The sequence below is a fragment of the Papaver somniferum genome, chromosome 5, assembly GCF_003573695.1.
Source record: "Papaver somniferum cultivar HN1 chromosome 5, ASM357369v1, whole genome shotgun sequence".
In the NCBI taxonomy this organism is placed as follows: Eukaryota; Viridiplantae; Streptophyta; class Magnoliopsida; order Ranunculales; family Papaveraceae; genus Papaver; species Papaver somniferum.
In genome coordinates, this window is record NC_039362.1 from 125,695,771 (window position 1) to 125,718,753 (window position 22,983).

A 22,983-nucleotide genomic window follows, 5' to 3' on the forward strand; every position below is an offset into this window, starting at 1 on the left:
ATGGATACATATAATGATATCAACAAATGATCCTGAAATCAAACTGACATTATCAAAATGAGCTGAAACTCCATAATAAATGGATTATATCTACAGATAATTCTGCTTTCACACAAAACAAATAAAAATACACACTTGAAGGTTAATTCTAGTGCCGATCTTAATAAACTAAGGAATTGGGTTATACCTACCACTACAAATAATGAATTTCGAGTCAAAGAACTTCTGAACTGGGATTCTTACTGCTCAACACAATCACATAAATTCAAAGTATCAATTTCTTTTTTCTTTTTTTCCTAACGACAGACTATCCTTAATTTCAGTGAAAATTGAATGGCAAGAGACATCAAGGAAAAATCGGTTATCTAGAGAAATATTCAATCAAAACCGTTTAAAACTCATGAAGGGAAAAAAATATCCCAAATTGAAACATCATGCTCATAAATATCCAGATAATTAGAATAATGCTTCTTCAACAACCCTCAACCAAAATAATGTCATTTTACGTGGAGTCCTTCCAATGATTTCAGAGAGTCTAGCAACAAAGGTACCCGGTGGAGCAGCATGAACGTCTCTAGGCAAAGAAGTCACTGCTGAACCAGAATGATTTCTCTTTAGGAAAAGTTGACCCTCTGCGAGTATCTCGCACATATTACAACGAAATTTATAGCTCATCCGAGGGATTATGCATGAACTTAACTAAGAAACTCAAGGTAAATTGAATATAATTTATAACCACTGTAAAGCCATTGCATTACCAGCATCTTTCTTTGTCGTTTAACAACTGATGTTGGGGGATCTTAGGCGCATTTTTCTTCAAATAAATCGATATATCATCTTTTTCTCCATCTTTCAAAATCTCTGAAAAATCAATAAGGTGGTCCCTTTCCTGTTTCCTGCAAGAAATCATATCTCAAAACACTTCACAATCCAGCTAGTCCTAATTATAGACTGCTGAAAGTTTGATGTACCTTCATTCTGGGATGAATTTGTTTACTAATTTTGTTAATCCCTGGCGGACTCCACCTGGGAGCTATCATTCTTATTGTCTGCTTCTTGTTTCCCTCTCCTCATGTTTTTAAACCTATCCTCCTATCCTGCCACTCATGTGTTTCTCCCTAACCGCACAACATTTCCAAAAATGCAACGATTCACTAATTGCGACCAACAATTCTACAAGAGTTCAAATAAATTTATACTTTTAACTACAAGAACTTAGAACTTAAACACTGCACAAGCCTTGTTAATTATAATCAAACCATCATGAAACCACACTCATTTTATTCAGCAAGTTTCTGAATAAGAAAAAATGACCCATCTCTTGAAACAATGAAGAGGAAGAAACTTTTCAACAACTCAACAAATTTTAAATCAAATTATATCCATGATCTGAAAACTCGAATAATTAAATCTATAATCAACCATGAACAATATGAGAATAATAAAAAGACCTAGCTTTTGTTGATTTTGAGCCGATTCATATGAATCCAGTCAAATAATAATTCACATAATTAATAATGAAAAACAGATCTTCATACCTCCAAAATCAGTGTACGATTATTGGAAAGAAGATAAATCTATATATCATGTTTTTCTCCATCTTCAAAATCTCTGAAAAATCAATAATTAATAAGATAAAATCTCAATTTACCAGATAGGTTTTGATTTATGGTTGATTAACCACTCAGAGATGTATTGTTTTCTGATTTTGTTTGAGAAAAAATACTCTACTTCTTGTTTATTGATATTTTGGTGGTGAACGGTGGAAGTGGTGAAGTTCTGTTCAGTGTTCATGGATTTTCTCGGAGGGGTTCGTGCTTGAAAAGAAAGGAGGAGGAATACGATGATATGTGGTTAGTGTTTCGAGGGAAAAGAAAAATTACTGAGATTTTAGGGGGAAATAGTGCGCCTAAACCTCGTTGTTCCCGCCCATTGAGATCGCAATTTCCCTCCTTTGTATAAGATGGTAAATTGGTGATACATATGAGTTCTTGTGTTTGCATTTATATTCGTTGGATTGAATATTGTGATTTTCCATTTGTCGAATAAACATTGTACAGATTGTACTTTGTAATATTGCTTTGCTCGGTAATTAATCCATGTTCAATTTCGTAAAAAAAAAAAAAATCATAGGTGACCAAATTTATAATTATGTGATCCAAGATTGTCATTTCTTACAGGTCGATGAATGATTTATGACGCCTACTTAGATCCTACAAAGTCTAGCGATGAATTCTAATAAATCATTAAGATTGGGCGAGACATGGAGAAGTTTGTAATGAAGTTTGTACTTGAATAAAAATGTAAATATTTAAGCATCAAATGAGATTGGGCGATTTGAAACAAAATCCGAGCCCAAATTTGATGAATAACGACGCAATTGAGTGATGTCGAAGTGAATAAGATCCGATCAAATTGAGTAAAATTAGATTCAACTGGATGGAGTCTAATGCTAACCTAACTCAAATTTTGTGGTTGTTTTTACTTTTTATACCAAAAGAAATATATTTAAATTAAGCAACACTTGCAAGAAGTTGTTCGTCCAATAATCTGAAGCTAATAATGTTGGATGGATCGGTAATCGAATCCTCAAATTTGTGGATAATTAGTCAAAATAAGCGTTATCCAATGACTGTGAGATAAGAAGGAGTACAATTCGGTTAAATTGAGTATTGTCTAGTAATTTCGAGTATAATTTGATGGAATGTTGAGTAAAATTGGATCAAATTTGTGGATCACCACTACAAGTAAGTGTTATCCAGTGATTGTGGAAGAAGGTTGAGTATATTAGGATTTGATTGGAACAACATTAGGTGGATAATGGGTTATAGTGAGTATGATCTAGTGATTTTGAATATGCTTTGGTAAAATGGAGTAAACTAGATTAAATTGGTGGATAACCAGTCATGGAAAGTGTTATCTAATGATAAAGAGAGAACTTTAAGCATAATTGAATTACATTAGATGAAATTGGGGTCAATGATCGGCCATATTGAATATCATCTAGTGATTTTGAGTATGATTTGATGGAATGAAGTAAAATTGAATAACGTTGGATTTAATTTGTAGAAAATCAGTTAAAGTAATAGTCATCTAGTGATCGATGAAAGAAAGTTGAGTTTAATTGGGGGGAATTGGATGGACTTACATGGGTAATCAATCATACTAAATACGACCTAGATATGTTGAATATGATATGATAGAATAAATTATTATTGAGTAAAACGAAGTTTGTGATCCATATTGGGTTATTACATTAAGGAGTCAACTAGAAAAGAAAATTATATACAAGTATGTTTGCCAAAGGTGTCAACTAATACAATTTGGTCGAAGAAAATTTGAACAATATGGTTTCATATCGTAGTCGGAAAAGAACCTGGCTGGCTAAATCTACACGACATCTCTCTATATGGTTGTGGCTTAACGTTCAATGTGAAATTAGTCTTATCAGGTAGTTGTGGTACAACATTCAATTTTGAATTAGTCTAAGTCGATGCTTAATTTTTGACATTATACCTGAGAAATATCAAGACACACTTTGGTATATTTTTTTTTATTTTTTTTTTATTTTGAAGCATGCTTTTTATCAAATATTAAGAGACTATTACACGAGGATATATAATACCCAAGATTCATCGGTTACTACAAGATTTGGCAAGCCAAAAATCTATACCAAAATGATCTTGGGGGTGAGAAAACAGTCTTCGGATCGGAGTTACATCGGTGGGTGTGTTGGAGTCGAAGGTCGGAAGGCTCAAAGTTTAATTTTACTTAGATTCATCAGAATCCCCGTGTCGTACTCTCTATAATAGGTTACTCGCATAATCTCATCTGGTTTTTTCCAACTAAACTCATTTGTCACTCATTAACACTAGATCACACTTACCTTATGACCAATTATGCACCTAATGCCCGTAAATAGCTAGATTTTTTGAGTGAACCGAAAAATTGTAAGTATCAAATAGAGGAATGATACTAGTGTGTCAGATTATAATATAAAGAAGATAGTTATTTGGCCAAAATTTTATTCTTACGTAGATTATTTTTATTATTTTTAGCTTTTTTTTGGTGGTCTAATTTTTGTTTATACGGGAAAATGATGTCCAAAGACAATAAATAGTTTCATATGTTAAGATAATATTTTTAAAAAATGCTATAAATTCGATTAGTTTTTGGTGGTCTAATTTTTGTTTATACGCAAAAATGATGTCCAAAAACAATAAATAGTTTCATATGTTAAGATAATATTTTTAAAAAATGCTATAAATTCAATCAGTTTTTCAAAAAAAAAAAAACAAAAAAAGAAATTAAGTTTGAAAAAGAAGCACCGTCGATATTATTTCCAGCTAATGTATTAGATGTGAATGACCACCGTTGGATGTTCTTATCAACAATCGCTTGTTAGAAAAACCCTAAACTAAGCCGCCTCTCAATGCATTCTCCTCTCCTTACCCTTGCGCCTGAACTTCTCTTCTTCTCATCCAACTAGTTCGATCGATCAAATTATCTGGTACTTACTCCTATTTTCTAATCGTAGAAGAAGATGATTGATACATCCGCTGAATCTTCAAACTCGTATGAACTTTTTTCAATTGGATGTATCACCTTTGATCTGTTTCAGTTGATTTTGGTTGTTTGTTTTTGAATTGATTTTTTTTTTTCTGTGAATTTGTAAATACAGGAAGGGAACGAAGGGATTTTCAGTAAACCTAGCTATTCTGGATTGTAACCAAGCTGCAAGTTAATTTGTCGTGGATGAAGGATGAACGATGATAACTCTGTTACACCCAGAAACCCCGAGACCATGGAAATCTCACCGCTCTTTGGTGGTGATATCATCCTTATCAAGGTAACATCTTTTCTATATTTTTGGTTATTAAGGTTTGTTTGATTGTTAGGGTTTCGAATATTTATGTTAATTCTTATGTGGATTATTACAAAAAAAACTTGGAACTGTTGAGTCTTATTGCTATGCCGATGTAGTTATTTGTTAGTGTTTAAAAATTCTAAGGTATGGGAATTATTCGGTGAGAGTTGTTCAGTAAGGGTTGGCTTTGGATCTTTACTTGTATGCTGCATTTTTTGAGTGGGTGAAATGATTCAATTCAATTGGGTTTGGAAGTGTTTTTGTTAATCTTTTATTGGTGTTATACTCAAAATTGAGTGGGTGATAATGCTTCAAGTCTATTGGATTTGTATTTTTTTTTTTGTTAATCTCTTATTGGCCTCGTACTCAAAATTGACTAAGTTTTTGTATCTTCTGATGCATTATTATTTTGAATTCTCACTTTTCTGGTCTAACTATGAGGCAGTTAATTGCATTTAGAATTTTAGAGTTTCCAAAGTCAAGTTCTTTTAGGTTTGTGCAAACCTTTAGGGCAAATGTTGTTTATACTGATACATATGATTAATGTACTTAAACGTTTTTGTTTGTTCATCTAGTTTTATCTTACATATTAGCAGCTTTCATTCCTTCTGTTGACTGTCCGCATTATGTCTGCCAATCTTTTAGTCTGACATGCAAGAACAACCTATGTAACCTTTAAATGCTTCCAATCACTTTGTCTTTTTTTTTTCTTCCATAGGTTCGTGAGTCCTAAGGCGTAAAATAATTCTACCAAGCACCTGTTGGTTTTTATCTTTGTTGAATCTGCTATCTTTCTCAAGTATGTGTACTTTACTTTCAGGACATATTGAAGACACAAGGGGGACGCGTAGATTGTTCAATGCTGTTGAATCTATTCCCCGTGTTACAAGGAAGGAAAAGTGGGCCTTGAATTGGATTCAAAGGTATTATTACATTTCCCTTACTCATTGTTGTTACATGTATCGTCGTCGATTTTTCTGGAACAAGGTTTATGTTACGGATCAGATTTAGTTTCCCTTTCAAATTTATAGTTTGTTCGAGAAGGGTCAGGGGCTGTATCATGCACCAAGTTTTGTCTCTATCTATTAACATCGTAGTCAGTGTCACGCTCTGAATACTCTGTATGTTGTGCTTACTATTGGATAGCTGGTAATACATATTGTAAGAACCTACATTTGATAGGAAAGCAGGATTTAAGCATCTGATCAAGTACACAATGTTCTCTTCATTGTTGCAGCTGGAGATTTATAGGTTTCAGCACAAGTTGTTCTTGTACGATACAAATATCGACAAATGTTATCAGGTTTTCAAAGTTACCTAAAGCTGTACTCTATACATCAATTTAGAAGCTTGCAAGTTATATGGAAATTGATGAGCGTTCTTTAAGGTTGATGATTAGAGATTGGGAACCAAAATTGTTTTCACTTTTCCCAGTTTAGGACCTGCACATCCCAGGCCAATTTTTATGACTTAGAAGCACAAAAGCCATCCTGTTTCTGTTGACGGCTGAAAGATTACCTCCAATGCGGGTTAATTTACTTGTTGATGCCTGTGACTGTGTTTTTAGATCTTTTGTACGGATATTATTGATTTGTAAGAATAACTATATGGCACTCTATACAGGAATCAGTGTATTGTAATGTTTTTCAAATAAATAAATAAATAGAATGTTCACTTTCAATTTTGTTTTTTTTCTTTTTTGCAACAATTTTCTTACATTTTTTATTCTTTTGTGTGTTCCTGAATTATATTTTCTTTTGCTTATTAGCTATTCAATCACTTGCATCACTTAATATTAGTCATGTTGAGTCGATCGTAACTATAAGTAGTGCATTGGTCATGTTTAAATGCACTTTGTGTGTGTAAATGATAAAGATGGCCATGACTAGAGCTGGCAAACCAGCCAAAACCCGCGGATAAACCCGGCCCGGCCCGTGAAAACCCGCACCCGGCTTGGCTGGTTGTCCAAACAAGCTGGGTTAGGGTTGTAGAAATGTTGGCCCGTAGAAAAACGGGTAAACCCGGACCGGACTGTAAATCCGCGGGTTAAACCCGTATACCCGCAGTTCCACCTCTCCATTCGTCGCGTCACGCGTGTCCTCTCAGGCCCTCACATTTAGTCCAAGTGTCCAACTCCAACAAATAAAATCGAAAAAGAAAAAAAAACCTAGCCCTCACTCTCTTCTTATTCCTCTTTCTTCTTCTTCTCCTCCTTCCATGATCTTCATCTGTTGCGATTCTGTGAACCATGCTATGAAGTGAAATCGTAGATTTGAGATCGAGAGAAACATGAAAAGATTAAGGAGTGGTTAACAGTGGTGGTGTGATTCAAGGAGGTGATTCAGACGCAAAGAAAAAGCTAATTCGGGTGTAATTTATGGTTCTTTGAATTCATAACTAATTACTGTAAAATTGATTATGAATCGAGGAATTAGAGGATGGGTTTAGCCAATTTATTAGTGATGTTCATACTAGTTTCAATTTCTTAAACCACTTCATCTTTTTTCCTTGTTTTCTGAATTTTGTTGGTGTATTTTTTTTGTCATCATACTGAAATCAATCAAGTGATTGTTAATCGTGTTGTAGCTGGTGCTTTTGGGTGTACAATCAGCGAGGGGAGATTTACTGTGTTTGCCATGAAACGATGAATTTGATTCAGCAGTGGTCCTTCATTTTGATAGAGTTTCTGCAAGGTTTGTTAGTATTTATCGGTATATGACAAGTCTGAATGATTTTGTAATTGTGATTTGATTTTCGAAACCTTTTTTTAGCTAATTGGTATTTCAAAATTTTGATCCTAGGGTTTCATTTACATTCTTTTTGTAGTTAGGCTTACTGATTTATGGAATTTTTACCTTTGGTATGTTTCTGTCATAAGAAAAGGCCTCTTCAATGGCAATTTACATTTCAACAGGGATAAGAAGAATTTATGCTGAGATATTAAGGTTTCACTGGTGTTGAATCTGTTGATTGAACTGAATTGAATAAATTAGATGAATGTTAGGTTGCAGCCTTGCAGGGAAGGAGCTTTAGATGGCGTGAATGTGGCCTGAAATAACCCAGAAAACAGAGGAAACTCTGTCAAAATCGATTTTTGCCGAGTTAACTGACCAGAAACCAGCTAACCCGTGAACCCACAAGCTTTACCCGTTACGGGCGCGGGTTGAATAAATGACCACCCGTGAAGAATATCAACCCGCAGGTTTTGGCCCGTGTTAACCCGAACCCGTGTAACCCGTAACAAGCCAGCCCCGGCCCGCCCGTTTGCCAGCTCTAGCCATGACTGAAATGAATCCATGTAACTTTAAAGTAGTAAATAGCCACGCTGAAACCATAGTTTGCGTCTATAAGGGCTTTATTGCCATGGTTTTATTGATTTGTCGTGTCACTGTAAATCATGGATTGGTCATGATAAAACTAAATTCGTGTCTAAAAGGTAAATAATAGCTACGTTGAAAGATGTTTGTGTGTCTAAAAGGTAAATAATAGCTACGTTGAAAGATGTTTGTGCGATCGTAACTCATAAATTGGCCATGGTGAAACGAAATTCCTGTATCTGATTGTTAATGAAGGCCATGGTTAAAATAAAATCCATGTGACGTTAAGGTAAAATTTAGCCACGTATAAATCAAATTGTGTGTCTATAAGGATCCTATAGCCATGGTGACAGTAAAAACGCTTAACTACAAAAAAACTAATGAGTACCATATAGACAAGGTAATAGAGGTACGGCCATGATAAATCATATTTTGTAGTCACTCAAAGTTTATGTAGTCATAAAGGTACCTCTTTGTCACGGCACCTGATGCCACATTTTTGAAGTTAAAAATTTTCATGACCAAAGGTCTATGGACACGGTGATTAAGTGTGGCCTATGTAAAGATTTGTACTAGTGAATTTGTGAGAGTATGCACCAATCGTGGGTTCTAAAAGTATCCACGAGACGTATAATAACACTTAGTGACTTGGAGGTATTTGTAAAGCATGTGAAAATGATATTTTTTCAGTTCCCTTTAAGGACTGCTTAAGTTTCTCTACCAAACTATATGAGCAGCCTATCCTACTAAATGTAGTTAGTCGATAAGTTGATTTATAATCAAAGATAACTTATTTATTTTTGAAGATTAAATGTGGATGTATGTATATTTATAAAGGTTAATTACAAAAGCATTGATCTTTTGATCTGATAATATAATTGAAGCCTAGGGAACCATTAATCATGTAGCTTAATAGAGTTCAAACTTCAAACAATACATCACTATCATATTAGCTACAGTTCATCAACAATTTTTTGATTTATTTTGATGGATCCAACAAGAAAAATTGCTAACCCGACCATGCGCACGGTTAACTTTACAGACGCTGCTTAATTTGTTTTTCGAATGATCGTGCAATATATAACCTGCTTTCAAAGCTTAAGAGATAAATCAAGCTTTAATACTCCCTCACCCGGCGGCACCAAAGATGAACTTACGACCGAGCACTTGCAAACGTCATTTGGCCGACCAGCTGCCAGGATAGAATCAGATGTATAGTTGTGTGAGTGGTTGTGTTTATCATTCGCATAGAAACAAGAAGAGGATCGAGAATCCCGTGATGATAAATAAGGTACTGGTTTTTGTACCATGGATCGAACTTGGATACCTAGTGATGATTTCTTGATAAAGTTGATACGAGTAAAAGTTGATGACGAAGATGATAATGAACTCGTACTTGATGATGAGAATCCATGGCGGCGCTGTAGGTTCTTGCCGTAACTTGCTTTATAATAACTAAAAGCTGTGAGTGCAGCTAGTGTAGCTGCACGTTCTCGTCTATGAGCATTTTGATGTCCTCCTAGTGCATGTACACTGTGATATTTCCGGTGACAATAGTTACAAGAGAACATAATCGTCGTCGCTACTCTCTTTGGCTGCTGATCAGTAATCTCCATTACTGTTTCTCGATTTCTTAAATCGTCCATGGGGTTGAATCGACTATGATGAGGAAGAGGACTTGGGTTATTGTGGAAGTAATCTCTGAGAGACATGATTTTTCTCTGATGATAATCAGTATAGTAAATACTGAGTACTAAAGGGTACTAGCAATATCTCTAATCCATGATCATTTTAATTGAGTATGTGGGTTTTGGGACTTTGAATCATATACAGCATATATAGGATGAGCTGGGAGACAATCTTTGATAATCACTAAATGTAAACAATATATTTAATAAAAAAGTTAATTCTCTTTGGGTAAATATTTAATTCTTACAATAAGTAGGTTACGTACGTAGTAGTACTGATCACCAGGGAGATTTATTATTAATTAAATCAATCGCTATTGAATGTGATCCAACCTAATCGGCTAATCCATATGATTATACCTACAATCTATGTATATGCTCTATCTACGTAGGAGGAGGATCCCTTGCACTTTTATTATCACATTATCTCATATGTTGGGCGTTATTTTTGTGACTTAAAATCAAATCGTAACGGGTTTGAAGCTAATATTTTGAGGATATGTTCCTCTTACCAAATTCTACATGACTATCAAAAATTAGCGTATTCCGAGAAGTATAACATCATCATCCACTACTTTGAAAATGAGTTGTTGAAAATCTGCGGATTTCTGACCGTAGAAAGACCGGTAGATTGTGAGGTTTTATATTTCAGAATGTGCTCATTTTTGGTAGGTATATAGCACTTGGTAAGAGGAACATATCCTCAAAATATTGACTTTAAATCCGTTACGATTTGGTTTTTATTTATAAAAATGGCGTCCAACGTGTGAGATAATGTGATAATAAAAGTGTGAAGGGATTCTTCCTCTCTATACAGAGAGTATCATTTGTAGTTGCAGTACTTTCTTGGATTTCCACGTACACTACCGTTTTTAGTGTCTTTGGCTGTCCCGTTTTCCATTGAACGAACTGTTCTTGATACTCTACGGATTATGGGTTATTTAGTTCTACCGACATTCATCTTTACCGATGGTACACCTGGACTAATCGTTGATTGTTAAAGACTCTGTTTGACCTGACACTAATTATAACTTTAAGATTAAAAACTCTAACTCAATTTGCAAATTTTCAATGACAACGCCATTATGCAGACACGCGTAACAATTTAAAATTCATAATGTAAATTCAAATGACACACACACATGCATAAGTACTACGAAACCGATATATTGGTACAGTTGCACAACGCCAGAGCAAGGACAAAGAGACACTTGGGCTACCGGCTACCGATCAATAGATGGATCCATGCACAGGGGCGGAGGCAGCCCTATGCAAGGGTTGGCAATTGCACCCCTGGATTTTGACTTTTCAAAATCTCTACTAGATGCGTTCTTTTCAAGCCCCAAAAGGAAAAAAAGCCATGTTTGCACACCTAAAAGTCCAGACCAAAAGTAATGTAGTGCAGAACAGGATTGATAGAGGTGAAAGCAAACTAGTTGCTGGGGATGAGAAGAGAGTTTAAATTTCGTCAGAAACTTAATAAAATCTGATTCTAAGATCAAGACTTTAGGGTTTGATAAAGATAATAATAATATTGATAATTGATTGATTAAAAGATGTATCTCTAAACAAGAAGGCCTAGCCTTTATATAGGTTCTACAAGAACCGGCTAAAAGAAAGAAAAAGAAATACTACCTAAACTAGGAAAGTAAAGGACTTGCAAGGCAAGTAAACAAAAACAGACACAAGGGATCAACAACTATTGTTGATACATACTAAGGGATCAACTATAATAGTTGATACATACGAAAGGGATCAACTGGGACAGTTGATACGTTGAGAACAAGTAGATGTCCTACATCAGTCCCCCCTTCTTGAAATAAACTCGTCCTCGAGTTAGCTAGTAAAAAGAACTTCATTCTCTCCATAAGTTGCTATAGACTTCGAATTGTCATCACAGAACATGAGTTCTTTTCTTCCATGAAAATTGTAGATTCCACGTTCAACGGCTTACCACGATCAAATACAAAAGTCATAGCTCTAGAGATTATAAACCAAAACGTCCAATAAATGTGTCTCAAAGTATGATAAGAGTTGTGTTTAAATTTTCCTCGATCGAACACAAAATTCACGTCATCAGTGGCGGTAATGTGAAGTAAGCCAGCAGCGACCTCGACGAGTACACCATATGTATATGCCAAGAAATGGATTAGAATCCACCAACCAAGTCTTCTAACATCGGCGTAACGTCTTGTTTTGATTGTGCTATCCAGCAAATTCCTAAAAATATGAATAAGCCTTTCTCCGTCTATTGGTCCAAATTCACGTATATCATATCCATCATTATGGAGTTTGTTTCTTTCTCCATTAAACTGACGTGCTGCTCTAACAACAAAAAGACCAAAGGCCTGGAATACTCCACCACTTGTTTTCAAATAAATTACTTTTTCTAGCTAAGATGAGTGGCATAATTTTTCACTCATAAATTTACTGCTTCTTGTGATTCCAGTTAGAAATGACAACAATTTCTGTTATTTATCGTTGTCCGTGATGCCAGGTGGATTATCACTCTCAATGTAAACAATATGTAAGCAAAATGAATAACAACTCAATAAACAATCGTCGGAGAACAGTGCACCAAATGGAGCTCACCAGTTTTGGTGTACTGACTGAAATCGTGAGAGGAAGAGGAAGCATGCAGTGTAAATTGTCCTTCATCCATCGTTTGCCCCTTATGCAAGTGGTGCTCGTCATAATCATCTCTAAATCTCCACATATGAGTATTCACACCATAAAATTCTATATTAGTTGCCGATATGCAAACTTGCCCTACACAGCTTCTACCAAAGCTTGAACAACTCTTCTTTATATCACCACCACCTGCTATAACATTGCGACGATCATGATAGATCCAAGTATGAGCTGAAAGAAGATTATAGACTTCACATACCATATCTAAAATCTCTAGAATTTCAGCTAGTGCAATCTGTTGAAATTTCTTGCTCTGAGATGTCGGTATAAGTTTTATGACAAGCCCACAAGAGTGACTAGAAGGTTCCATGTCGAGAATAGGTAATGTTTCCCACACCTTATGGTTCGAAGTATGAATAAGTCGTAGATACACATTCTTGATGTACTGCACATTTCGAGCTCCTTCAAACAAAAGTTGCCGGAAAACACGATCAGGAGGACCCATTACTCCAACACCTATTGTAAACGTATATATCTTATGAACGATCAGCCGACGACATGTAGTGCAGCGTTTTCCATCTGTACCAACAATAACAACCAAGACAGAACAGAAAGCCAGTGGGATGTACGCATCTTCCATTGTAAATATGGCATTGTTGCCACTAAAGTTCAGCAAGCATTTACCAAAACTCCGATTAACCGTATCTTTTGCTATGACTTCACCAAACTCAGCTCCTCCAAAGAGAACACCTGATAAATTGTTTTTCTTCAGAACTACAGAAATTATTTCAGTCATAGCGATAGTTATCAATGGCTCTGTTGGCGTTCCTTTCCAAGCAACATAAGGTTCAAAGACTAATGCAAAACATGCATTCCACCGAGAAAGTTGTTCAACATCCGAGCAACATTTCCATACATAAACAACCACACGAACTGTTGTCGAAATGTAGACTTGTACTGTACATCTTATGAGTAAGCTTGAAATATACCTCTTCAAACCATTACCATCTTCTTCACAAGATAGGCGTGAGGGTTCAAAATAGAAAACACTAGTAGCTTCACGTGGATCAACATTTTCGAATACAATAAATGCAGAATTCCCTCCAGGCTCCCAAATAATTTGCTCATTATTGATATTTGCAGACAATCCAAATAATATACTTCCAGTAGCAGTGGAGCCATGTATTGTAGCTAGGTGCGAAAATATTTCTCCAGAGTAAGATGTCCACTTCGACCTTTTCCAAGGTTGGTATGTACACAACAACTCCAAGAATATATACCATATTCCAATCATGACGAAGAATAGGATTTTTGTTGGAAACAAAGCACTATAATCAAATTACACAAAGAAACCGCTGAGTCGCGTACTAGGTCGCTATCTTTAAGGTGTTCCGCGACTCTGCCTCTTGATTGTGCTAGCAGTCAGTTTTTTGTCGAAACCCTATGGGATAAAACAGCTTATCTCTTTCGATTTCTCTGCACTGAGAAATCGAATCAATAATAACTCTTTCAACAACACTTGCTCAGAAAAAAACTTGACGAAATAAAAATAACGTTCTATATATATTCTTCCAGAAACCAGTTTTTTTTTTTATAATCAAAAAGAATCAATGGAATTAATGGAAAATTAATTTTCGATTAAATGCCAATTAAATTTCTTTGTAACAGCAAAAAAACGGCCGTATTAAAATTTCAACATTAACTGTAATTAATCATGATATAATTATCTTAATACGTTTTGAAAATTTAAGTTAAAAACAGCAAAAAAAAATTGTTTCTGGATCAGCAGACCTCCCAAGACCCCCAAGGCCCCGCTCCCGGACTAATGTAATATAATATATAGTATAAATAGTATATACCCTAGTGAAATTGTGTGGGGTGGGAATTGAACCCATGCCTATAGTGTGGGAGCTCAAAACAATGCCACCATACTATCTCTCTAACTTTTGCATATTATTACAAAACTATGTTTTTAAATATATACCCCAACAATCCCCCACTTATATTTTAAAACATTGAGCAAGTGCTATACAGTTGTGCATAAGCAAAGGTGCCTTTCGACTTGAACCTCTACATAGTGTTGAACTTTCTAAGTATCAGGTAACTAGAGTGACTCTCGTCTTGAACTCTAACTAATAATAGATTATACAACACACACAACTATATCTTAGAGTAAAGTTCTTAATTTTGCACATTAGGGCCATGTGCTTATCCCTTTCTTAACGAACGATCTAGAGAAATGCCCAAGTTCTCATAGAAGGCGGCCACACCTTCACATTCGTATAGGTGAGTCTATCAAGGATACTCCTGTATATCCCACTCTTAACTTAAGAGCTATAGACATCATTAAGAGTTTAAACACTCAACCTGTTTCCCACTTCAGGATATCATGCTATGGGAATGCATGACTCTATCATATTATTTGTAACTTCGTCTAGTCCCTTTGAACCTATTTCTAGGTTGGGTATCCATTACAAATGACTCAACTTCTCACGGGCAAAAGGCCCATACTTTTAGAGATATTCCATACCTTTTCTCTTGCTAATCCTTTCGTCAAAGTATCAGCTATATTTCCTTCAGACCTTACATGATCTACTCTAACAACACCAGTTGTGAGAAATTCTCTAACTGTGTCGTGCTTTCGACGTATCTGTCGATTCTTACTGTTATTATAACAGTTCTCTACTACTCCGATAGCCGCGGTACTATCGCAGTGGATCAAAGTGGCTGGTATCGGTTTTTCCCATACTGGAATGTCTGATAACAGACTCTTCAGCCATCCTGCTTCTTCACTAGCTGCTGCTAGTGCCATCAATTCAGCCTCCATCGTAGATTGGGCTATAATTGTCTGTTTCTTTGATCTCCAAGATACAGCGCCCCCAGCAATAGTAAAAACATATCCACTGGTGGCCTTGGAATCATCTGAAAGAGTATTCCAATTAGCATCGCTAAATCCTTCAAGGACTGCGGGATGCCTCTTATAGTGTAATCCTAGGTTTGTGGTTCTTTTCAGATACCGCATAACCCTCTCAATAGCATCCCAGTGTTCCAAACTAGGATTACTGGTAAACCTGCACAGAACTCCCACTGCATATGCAATGTCTGGTCTTGTACAATCAGTTGCATAACGCAGACTTCCAATTATACTAGCATATTCAGATTGTCTAACACTTTCTCCAGTGTTCTTAAACAATTTCACATTAGGATCAAACGGAGTACAAGCAGGCTTACAATCAAAATATTCATACTTTCTCAGAATTTTTTCAATGTAGTGAGATTGATCCAAACAAATACCACTACTAGTTCTAGTTATTTTGATTCCCAAGATTACACTAGCTTCACCCAAATCTTTCATGTCAAAATTCGAACTAAGCATACCTTTAGTTTCATTGACAACAGATAAATTGGAACCAAATATCAGCAAATCATCCACATACAAGCAAACAATCACACACACATCATTCTCAAATTTATAATAGATGCATTTGTCACCCTCGTTTATTCTGAAGTTATGTGAAATCATTAAATTATCAAATTTCTCATGCCACTGTTTAGGAGCTTGTTTTAAACCATAAAGGGATTTTTCTAGCTTACATACTTTCTGTTCTTGTCCAGGAATTACAAAACCTTCAGGTTGTTCCATATAAATTTCCTCTTCTAGTTCACCATTCAAAAAGGCAGTTTTAACATCCATTTGGTGAATAACAAGATTATGAGCAGCGGCAACAGCAATCAAAACACGTATAGATGTTAATCTAGTAACAGGAGAATAAGTATCAAAGAAGTCTACGTTCTCTCGTTGCCTAAATCCTTTAGCAACCAGTCTAGCTTTGTGCTTCTCTATTGTTCCATCAGGTTTTAGTTTCCTTTTCAAAACCCATTTACAACCTATAGGCTTACAACCAGGAGGTAAATCTACTATACGCCAAGTTCCATTAGACATATGAGAATCCCATTCATTATCTACAGCTTCTTGCCAGAACTAGACTCTGCAGAACTGAACGCCTCTTGTAAATTAGAAGGTTCTTCCTCTACGGCATAAAATTCAAAATCAGGATCTCTTGTGTCAGTCCTAGCTCTTTTACTTCTTCTAGGTTCAACTTCAGTGATCCTAGTTTCTGCACTTCTAGGTTCTTCTAATCTATGTTCAGAATCAGCACTAGGTAAAACACTAGATAAAGAACCCCCACTATTACCCCCACTTTCTAGATTTAAAAGGAAATCTCTCTTCAAAGAAATCAACATCAATAGATTCAATAATAACCTTATTATTAATATCAAAGAACCTATAAGCTTTACTGTTTTGAGCATAACCAATAAAAACACATTCATAAGCTCTACTTTCTAACTTATGTCTTTTAGGATCAGGTTTTCTAACAAAAGCTAAGCAACCCCAAACTCTAAAATAAGAGACATTAGGTTTTCTATTTCTCCAAAGTTCATAAGGAGATATCATGGTTTTATTATTAGGAATGCGGTTCAAAACATGGCAAACAGTCAGCAAACATTCACCCCACCAATGAGAAGCAGCACCAGAGCTAAGCAAACAAGCAACAGTCAATTCAGTAAGAGTACGATTCTTTCTTTCAGCTTTCCCATTCATTTGAGGATTATATGGTGCAGTTCTTTCATGTATAATGCCATTAGTTTGATAAATTTCAGTAAAAGGAGAAGAATCATATTCAGTGCCTCTATCACTACGAAATCTCTTAATTTTCCTACCAAATTGATTTTCAATTTCAGCAATAAAAATCTTAAACTTTTCAATAGCTTCGTTCTTATGGCTCAACAAATAAACATAAGTATAATTAGAACAATCATCAATGAACGTCATGATATACCTCTTGCCATTTCTAGTTAGGATACCTTCATATTCACACAAATCAGAATGTATTAAGTCTAGTGGTTTCGATTCTCTTACAACAGATTTATGTGAAGTCTTGGTTATTTTTGCTTGACTACAGTATTCACATTTTTCAAAATCATTTTCAGAAAATTCAGGGAGGACACCTAACTTACTCATGTTATTTACTAACTTTTTACCCACATGACAAAGCCTTCCATGCCAAACATTAAAATTGCAAACCATATAAGCAGAAGAATCAATTTTATTCATAGCATCAACATTAAGCTTAAACATTCCATCAGTAGCATAACCCTTTCCTAAAAATTCTTATTCTTATAGTGTAAATATCAGACCCAATAGTTTGATACAACCCAGCCTTGTTGAGAAGATAGCCGGAAACAAGGTTCTTTCTCATTTCTGGAGTGTGAAGGACATCTTTCAGCATGAGTGTCTTCCCAGAAGTAAACTTCAACTCTACCGTACCAGAACCTTTCACCATAGTGCTGTGGGAGTCTCCCAATAACACTTTCTTGTCCTTGGTTTCAGCATAAGTCTTAAACATGGACCTATCAAAACAACAATGACGCGAAGCACCACTGTCTATCCACCACCCATCAGATCCACCAACCATGTAGAACTCTGGATCAGAGACCATGGCAATTATAACGTCACCCACAGCATTAGCTTGTGCGTTATTCTTTTCCTTGTTAAATCTGCAATTCCTAGCCATGTGGTTTGGTTTATTACAGATATAACAAAGAAATTCAGAATTGGAATTCTGTCCATTTTTCGATGGGTGTTGGTTCTTGTTTTGATTAGGCCTTCCTCCTTTCTTCTGGTTCGGGTTAGGTTTCATATCCCTTTTCTTAGGTTTTAAATTCGGATGAGTTATTGTTAGAAACAATGAGAATCTCTTCCTTCTTATCTTGTTTCCGAGCTTCTTCCTCAACCCTGAGCTTAACAATCAAACTTTCAAGAGAAAATTCTTTAGTCTTGTGACGCAAAGTATTACGAAAATCTTTCCAGCTAGGTGGTAACTTGTCAATCATTACAGAAACTTGAAATTGTTCATCAGTTTTCATACCTTCGGCCACAATTTCGTGGTAAATTTTTTGAAGTTCATGAGCCTGTGCAACAACTGATCTATCATCCACCATTTGGTATCTCACATACCGGCTCACAGCATATTTCTTTGAACCCGCTTCCTCGGTGTCATATTTTTTCTGTAATGCATCCCATACATCTTTAGCAGTTTCAAAAGTTGAATAATACTCATATAAATCGTCAGATAATGCATTAAGAATGTAGTTTTTGCAATCAAAGTCATTATCGATCCATTTGTCGATGGCCTTTTGTTTTTCCTCGGGAGTTTGAGAAACAACTTCTTCAACACCACCGGTAGGAGGTGGATCTGTAGCAGCACCACCGCCAGCAGCAACAGCAGCAGTCTTATCAGCAGCAGGTTCCAGGGTTCCAGGATGAACACTCGACACAATCATATGCAGCTTCATCAGTTTGAGATAAAAGAACATCTTCAGCTTCCATCTTCTGAAATGCAACCCTTCAAATTTGAAAGGCTTGTTGGTATCATCAACGCGCTTCTTTTCATTCTCCATAGCAGAAACGATCACCTTAAAATTGTTGGAAACAAAGCACTATAATCAAATTACACAAAGAAACCGCTGAGTCGCGTACTAGGTCGCTATCTTTAAGGTGTTTCGCGACTCTGCCTCTTGATTGTGCTAGCAGTCAGTTTTTTGTCGAAACCCTATGGGATAAAACAGCTTATCTCTTTCGATTTCTCTGCACTGAGAAATCGAATCAATAATAACTCTTTCAACAACACTTGCTCAGAAAAACTTGACGAAATAAAAATAACGTTATATTTTTCTTCCAGAAACCAGTTTTTTTTTTATAATCAAAAAGAATCAATGGAATTAATGGAAAATTAATTTTCGATTAAATGCCAATTAAATTTCTTTGTAACAGCAAAAAAACGGCCGTATTAAAATTTCAACATTAACTGTAATTAATCATGATATAATTATCTTAATACGTTTTGAAAATTTAAGTTAAAAACAGCAAAAAAAAAATTGTTTCTGGATCAGCAGACCTCCCAAGGCCCCGCTCCCGGACTAATGTAATATAATATATAGTATAAATAGTATATACCCTAGTGAAATTGTGTGGGGTGGGAATTGAACCCATGCCTATAGTGTGGGAGCTCAAAACAATGCCACCATACTATCTCTCTAACTTTGGCATATTATTACAAAACTATGTTTTTAAATATATACCCCAACAATTTTCACAGCGTGCATGAGGATTGACGAAAAGAGTTCGAAGAACTTGAAAAATATTGTAAAGTATTCCTTCATGCTCCCACCAGTTCGAAAATGCACAATTCCTTGATCGACGCAGTGATTCCCCACAATACATAGGTTTCTGTTAACATGAAGCAAATCCATAATACCATTGTTACATACCGGAGTGATGATATTTGACCTTTCACCATTGATGCAATTGGCTTCGACACCAGATAATGGCCAATAGCACCAAATAATGTTCCGTAGTAGAAAGTAGTAGATTTGCAATGCTATAAACAAATAATATGGATTATAACCAACCACCTTTGACGTTCGTTCTGTTTGTATTCCCCCCTTTGTTGAGCTAACATACTGCAGAAATGTAATACTGCATTGTTCGTTGATAATAGAGAATACTCTACCTCTCTCGTAGTAGTTACAAAAATGATCATCTTCATTGCATCTTCTGAGATGACCATGTAAACTGAACCATCGCAATACCAAGCTTGCCAGGAGCATAACCTAATGATTTGATATGAAAAATAGGTCGATTATCTCTTTGAAGAAATAGTTCGTCTTTTGGTGTTAAAAATTCCAGTTCCATCACCAGTTCCAAAACAGACGAAAAGTGATCAGACGTAATGGTTGGCACAGTTGCACAATGCCAGAGCAAGGACAAAGAGACACTTGGGCTACCGGATACCGATCAATAGATGCATCTATAGAAGTATAAGGCGACACGGAAGAATTCTCATATGATAAATCAACAAGTTGAGTCGTACTAGTACTTGTATGCAATACTTGTGTATCCAGTTGATCACTAACTTGACTATGTTCAATCCTAGATAAAACAGGCATATCAACATAAGAAGCTATGATGCTAAAACACGAAAGCTTACCAATAGGTTGTAGTGAATCATCCGTAACCTTTTCAACTTGATTTCTTTTTTCCTCCTATGAAGTATATTCAGTACAGTCCTGGCCAACAAAATCAACGTGAATAATTCCATTGCTTTTAGATGACACCAAATCTTCTCGAATTGAAAACGAAACTTCGTTAACCTTATTTTCTTCCTCACCTTCGTCGACCAGATTTTCTTTATCTGTTTGAGAAGAAACTATAATAACTGGTTCAAACGGGACTTCATGGAACTTTCTAAACATTTCCTTAAAGTCATTAAATTGAGATCTTGTAATTGGTTTATCAATAATCTCCTCAAAAACAAGCGAAGCTTTGTCTACATGATTTTCTTCAGAAACCATGTTCACTTCTTCACGAACAGGTGTAATAGAAACATCTTTAACACCCATAGATGACAGTGAAACCTCTTGAGTTGAAGAAGAAACTTGTTTAACCTGAATTTCCTCTTTCTCTGCAGAAGTAGCTTTTATCTCTTCCACGGGAACACCAACTTCCAATTCGTTTGTGTTAACTGAGGTAGCCAAAACAGATACAGTAGTATTAGAAGATGATGATTCCACTTCAGTTGACAATGAAACTTTTTAACCAGATTTTCATCTTTCTTTACAGAGTTTTCGAAGAAAGATATGATACTTGTTTCCAACTTTGTGAAAACAGTTTTAAGGTCAACAAAATCATCTTTTGTAATTGGATTTTCACGTTTAGCTAAAGCAAGCTTAAACTTTTTACGTTCAACTTCAGCCAAAGCAAACTTTTCACGTTTTTTACATTCAGCTTCAGCCCTTTCACGTTTAGCGACAATAATCATATACTCTTCAAGTTTCTCCGATCTTTGGTTTTCATATTCTCTGACACAATAAAGCCTATTTAGTTTCTGTTCATCTTCTACACGGCAATAGATTATACGACGATTCTATATTATTTTCTCCTTGTATTTTTGAATACTTGTTGATAACTCTAATCTAAGTTGTAGAAGATTTTCCATAGATAGGTCTTCAAGGTTTGTTTTCTTCATGATCAAAAACGAGAACAAGAAAGCTAGGATTTTTGTTTTTTGTATTTTTTTTTTATATGGGATAGGGTTTTGAGTTTGCGGAAGCGGGTTTAAGGATCTGTTTCTAGATAAGAATCTAAAAACGCTGTATCTGATACCAACTAATGTAGTACAGAACATGATTGATAGAGGTGAAACCAAACTAGTTGTTGGGGATGAGAAGAGAGTTTAAGTTCCGTCAGAAACTTAATAATCTGATTCTAGGATCAAGACTTTAGGGTTTGATAAAGATAATAATAATATTGATAATTGATTGATTAAAAGATGTATCTCTAAACAAGAAGGCTTAGCCTTTATATAGGTTCTACAAGAACCGACTAAAAGAAAGAAAAAAGAATACTACCTAAACTAGGAAAGTAAAGGACTTGCAAGGCAAGTAAACAAAAACAGACGCAAGGGATCAACAACTATTGTTGATACATACTAAGGGATCAACTGTAATAGTTGATACATACGAAAGGGATCAACTGGGACAGTTGATACGTTGAGAACAGGTAGATGTCCTACATCAAAAATCAACTAATTAACTTGCTTTTTTTTGACTATTCTTCGACACACGTATTCACATGGGAACCACTTACGTTCCTAATTATAAATACCAAACGTAGTGTCCCTGATGATGTGATTACGTTCTTCTCTCGATCATATCACCAGATTTGGAGCTTGGGTTGTGTGTTGCTAGTGCTTCTGATCGTTATAGTTTAGTGAATTAGGTCATCCGGACATGTATTTATGTGCTCAATTTAATTTTAGAGTTTGATCTTAACTAATATATGTTTGCTATTCATTTAAGAGTATTTACAAAAACAACCACACTTTTCTATTTCGGTTCACAAAATGATCCCACTGTTAGCAAAGTGGTCACTCGGTCGTTTACTGCAAAGTTATGTCACGTGTCAGGCGTTTGTCGGGCTGTTAACTTACCTAAATTCCCCTAAACCGTGTCATTTGCACGTGTGGGATCGAGTAGGATTGATTAGCAAATCTCTAAAAAATCTGGTACTTTGGATCAAAACAAAAGAAAACCCTAGCTGAAATATGATTGTGTGACCATTTCCCACCTTATTTCTTGCCGCCTCTGTTCCTAGCTTCTTCTCCGAAGAAATGGAGAAGATGATGGCAATTACATGAATCATTTACAGATCGATCTGTTTCTTCACATATTTCTTCAACATCTTTTCCTCTTCATCTCGATCTACTAGTTGTGAAGCGAAAAATGAGTTTACAGAGTTGTGAACCGTCAATTATCGAACTGTGAAGATAATCAGTGTTAATTTTTTCCATCAATATGTTTACAAACATCACCAGGTAAATACCCTTCCTCGTTATACTGCTTTTGTAGATTATCAACT

The 22,983-nt window shown here is 35.6% G+C and overlaps 1 long non-coding RNA gene across 2 annotated transcripts; it reads left to right on the top strand.

Annotated features, from left to right (window-relative positions):
- The first annotated feature begins 4,422 nt into the window (after window positions 1-4,422).
- LOC113282623 lies at window positions 4,423-6,548 on the top strand. Of its 2 annotated transcripts, none has more exons than XR_003327045.1 (4): window positions 4,423-4,510; window positions 4,682-4,849; window positions 5,688-5,790; window positions 6,105-6,548. It is a non-coding gene; the product is annotated as an uncharacterized LOC113282623 (long non-coding RNA). The 2 variants fall into 2 exon arrangements; XR_003327044.1 differs by having other exon boundaries at window positions 4,434-4,575.
- Window positions 6,549-22,983: the final 16,435 nt, after the last annotated feature.